Consider the following 4,684-nt stretch of genomic DNA (forward strand, 5'->3'; position numbering starts at 1 on the left):
TTTTTTTTTTTTTTTTTTTTTTTGTAGTTAGCTATTTAATGAGGTTCTTAAGACATTTAGAACACCAATTTGTGAGGATAAATTCCATTCGTCAGGGCAAAAACAGACCGCAGGTAGCCCTGGAGCTGAGGAACAGCTTTGATTTTTGGTAGAATTTGTGAGTCCACAGCTTTCTGATCAATCTTGCGCTGCTCTGTAATCTCGTATTTCTCTTTCTCTGTGTCGAAGATCTCACCTTCCTGGTGTCTGGGCTTCCGCAACTTCTTCTTCTTGAAGTAAGCATCAGTAAGATGTTTTGGGATTTTGACATTGCTGATATCGATTTTGGTTGAGGTGGCAATGACAAATTTCTGGTGTGTTCGTCGTAGAGGAACTCGATTGAGGACCAGAGGTCCAGTCACAAGTAACAAGCCACTAGCCAGCTGCTTCAAGAAAACCACCCTCTTGCCCCTGTGGCGTCCAGTGAGGATGATCAGAATGGTCCCGGGGGTAATGCTGGCTCGCAGTTTTCTCACGTGCTGACTGAAGGGTTTTTTGCCGTGGCTCAACAGCTTTGGAGGCACATCTTCAGTAGGATAGTATCTAGGCATTTTGCGAAGTTTAACCACCCGGGTACCGCCGTTCTTGTCACCACCAACTGGTTTTGTAAGAGTTGCAAGAACCTTCTCCTTCTTTTTCTTTTCAACCTTGGATTTAGCGGCCGAGTACTTCCTCTTGTACGTGGCCTTTCTGGAATACATGGCAGATCGGGAATACCTGCCAATTCCTCTGACAAGGACAGGGTTGCGGCTGCAATGGGGCTTCCCCTTCTTGGGCTTCTTAGCCTTGAGGTTACCCTTTTTCACCTTGCCACCAGCATCAGCCTTCTTGGCTTCGGGTTTCTTCTCTTTAGTATCTGGCTTCTCAACTTTTTCACCCGCCATCTTGCAAGATGGGAAAGAGAACTAAGGTTTTTCGCCGGAGGCCATATTTCTTAAGTATAACTTTAGTTTTCCTCATACCACAAATTTAGATATCTCTAGGATCTTATCTACATGGATGCGTTCTCGTTGACTGAAATGTGTTTTTCTAGCCATGAACAGGGCACAGGTAAAATGGTAGAGGCTGAATGAGGATTTTGCAATTATTGGAAACAGATGTGCACACATATTTTGATATTATTGGAAGTATTTCTTCAGTGTAAATTCCTAGAAGAGAGATTGCTGGGTTCAGATGCAAACGAATACTCTATGTAGTTTTGTTAGGCATTGCCAAATTCCCCTCCATTAAGATCACATCAGTTTGCATCCTCACTATAAATGTATGAGAGTTCTTGTATCCCCTGCTGCCTCACCAACAGAATGTATTGTCATACTTTTTAACTTTTGCCAATCTGACAGGTAAGAAATGGTATCTCGCGGCCAGGCGCGGTGGCTCCAGCCTGTAATCCCAGCACTTTGGGAGGCCGAGACGGGCGGATCACGAGGTCAGGAGATCGAGACCATCCTGGCTAACACGGTGAAACCCCGTCTCTACTAAAAAACACACAAAAAACTAGCCAGGAGAGGTGGCGGGCGCCTGTAGTCCCAGCTCCTGGGAAGGCTGAGGCAGGAGAATGGCGTAAACCCGGGAGGCGGAGCTTGCAGTGAGCTGAGATCCCGCCACTGCACTCCAGCCTGGGCCACAGAGCGAGACTCCGTCTCAAAAAAAAAAAAAAAAAAAAAAAAGAAATGGTATCTCAGATTAGTCTTGTTATGAGGAGGATCATTTTTTCATGTGTCAAACAGCCATTTGCACAGTGTGTGCGTGTATGAATTGTGTTGTTTTTTTTGCCAATTTTGCTGTTGGCTTACTGATATTCTTTTGTTTTCCTTATTCTCCTGCCAATAGCCACACAACCTGAGGAAGGGAACCTAAACATTACATGCAGGCAGAAGCTCCCAAGTGCTTAATTTGGGTTTGGAACCAGGCTGGTTACTTAGGAATTAGCTAGGTAATGCAGATTAACTATATCTATCTTCAGGTTTCTGATTCAAAACGAACAGGGTGGTCCCAAGATCTTGTGTTCTTTAAAATTTTTAAATTATTATTATTTTTTATTATTATACTTTATGTTCTAGGGTACATGTGCACAACATGCAGGTTTGTTACATATGTATACATGTGCCATGTTGGTGTGCTGCACCCATCAACTCATCATTTACATTAGGTATATCTCCTAATGCTATCCCTCCCCCCTGTCCCCTCCCCACCATAGGCCCCTGTGTGTGATGTTCCCCTTCCTGTGTCCAAGTGTTCTCATTGTTCAATTCCCACCTATGAGTGAGAACATGTGGTGTTTGGTTTTCTGTTCTTGAGATAGTTTGCTGAGAATGATGATCCTGTGTTTTTAGCAACTAATCCTGGTGGTTTTGGTGCCCAGCCCTGTGTGGGAATTATTGATAAGACTGCATTTCCTGTAAGAACACCAGCTTCAGGGCCCCTAACTGGGAAGAGAAAGAATGTACTAGAGGAGAATGAGCTAGAGGTGGCTGAGGAAGGCTGTTCATAGTTCAGGAATGCATCAGAACATTTTAACTTACTTACTTTTACCTGTCAACTCTGTCCTACCTGGGGAGAATGGAGGTGCTGTTCAATCCATTCCTGATCCTCCAAAGGCACTTGGATCTGCATTTGTTACTACTCATTCCTGGAGTCTCATCTTTGCAAATGTATTGCAAATGAGTTATCTTTAATGTTTTCTGGAAGCACATTCACCTTTTGTGTCATTTTGGAAATACTATTGTGAAATTAGCATGGCATTGTTAATTAGATAGAACTGATAGTTTGGTCATTTTATGTTCAAAACAGGAAAGAATAAAATACATTCTTATATTTTAGTTAGTATATTACAATTAGGCCTATCATATGGAAACTAAATACTAACATTTAGTTTGTAGAAGCCACTGATTCTTGCCCTCTTATTCTTCATTGTTTCATGAGGTTAAACTAAGGGTGCTGTATGAAAAAAAGATGTTGTACCCCAAAAGCAAAGTCATTTGAATTTGCTTCAAGGAAGTCCTGTAGTTGACCTTGAGAACCTTTTTAGATAAGAGAAAATTGAGCTCACAAGGACCTCCAAATTTTGAGTCAAATTCAGTAATATGTAACAAAAGTCTTTAACTTAGGAGGCACTTAGTAAGAGGTGGCCTTGTAAGAAAGGAGGTGTTGCTTTTCTTAGCTTACTTCAGAAAGATTATTTTTAATTTCCACTGAGTAAAGAACAGGAGGGGATGTGGTTGGGTTCGATGACAGAAAGAGTTTCCTTCTGGGTAGAATTTCTTTTGTGGTTATGAGCTCTCTTTTCCATGCAGGAAGTGGTTTTTAGAGTGTAGAGGCAACTGCAATTTTTCTTCAGGTGATTTAAATGCTATTTTACCTATACTATGAAAATGTTTGTATTTTCCATTCTACTGTGTGCAAATAATTTACTTGCAATAAAAAAATTTAAAATTCCAGTAAAATTTTGGGAGCTAATAAGTGAGAAAATATGGGATAGAAGAACCGTAGGGTCTTTGAAATCTTTGATGTCCCCAGTGATGTCATGATGCAAAATAAGATGGAAAATCTTTTCCTAAAGTGATTCAATTTCTGCTACAAAGTGAGATTATAAGATGGATTTTAAAAAGGTTATTTTATTTGTAATGAAATTCAATAGAAGTAAAACTATGTATAATATAAATAAAGTTTAGTCAAAATCCTTTTCTCAGTTGTTATGTGATTCTCCATGGTGGGACCTAGGGCTAGAGTTCACTGGTGGCTCAATTTCTTCAAGTACTGTGTCCCAACTTGCTGAAAAAGTCTGAGTGACGAAGATCCAAGGGTAGCCCATATCTGCTTTGTCTGTTATCTAATAGTTTAGAACAAAAATATGAACCAGTACAGTTTTCTCAGTTGTTTCTTTGAACTAAGAAACATGAAGGGAAGTTGCCAGTTGGTCGTGGAACCTAAGGTCAAAGAGTCAGGATAATGAGTGTTGTAGCAAATTTATGAGCCAGTATAAACCATGACAGCTTAAGAGTCTCTTTAGTGAAAAGCTGACAATGGAACAAGAATCCAGAGAGAAATTGAGAGGCCCCAAGAGAGGGATTATAGGACTTCTTTGCTTCTAGGTTCTTGGAATCTCCAGAAAATTCTCCACCAGTTCTGAGATCCAAGATGTCTTTTGTATTCTTAAAATACATTTCACTTTTCTTGCAATGCTATTTATTCTCCTTTAGTCAAAGTAGCCACACTAATCAGTTATACCCAGACATAAATAATTTTTGCAAGGAAGTCATTGAGAAGCTTCATTTTACTTCAATAAATATATTTTTTTGAAATGTAGTATTTATTATTAATGTGAATATTTTAAAGGATATGTTAGTGACATTTTTGGAAAACTGAAAATAAAGTACATCTGAATTTTTTTAAATCAAACCAATCCATTAAAATCAATTTTTATTTTAGGAACTTCAGTATATGCTATGTGCTCTTTTCTAGTTATAATAAGTCATATTCAATGATTAACAGAAGGATGATGACAAACAATTTGATGAAAGGGGAAAAATGCCAATTATCTTGATAATTGTTGAAGTAACCAAACATTTGATGCAACTTTTAAGTTTCTATGTGTATAAGCAATCCTGCTACTGGGTATCTATCCAAAGGGAAAGAAATCATGATA

At 39.2% G+C, this 4,684-nt stretch overlaps 1 pseudogene across 1 annotated transcript; it reads right to left on the reverse strand.

Annotated features, from left to right (window-relative positions):
- On the reverse strand, positions 1–945 carry LOC108517889 (60S ribosomal protein L6 pseudogene; annotated as a pseudogene). Its single transcript, XR_001882239.1, has one exon. The product of XR_001882239.1 is annotated as a 60S ribosomal protein L6 pseudogene (transcript).
- Positions 946–4,684: the final 3,739 nt, after the last annotated feature.

The sequence above is a fragment of the Rhinopithecus bieti genome, unplaced genomic scaffold (genome assembly GCF_001698545.2).
Source record: "Rhinopithecus bieti isolate Rb0 unplaced genomic scaffold, ASM169854v2 scaffold_42041, whole genome shotgun sequence".
Classification (NCBI taxonomy): Eukaryota; Metazoa; Chordata; class Mammalia; order Primates; family Cercopithecidae; genus Rhinopithecus; species Rhinopithecus bieti.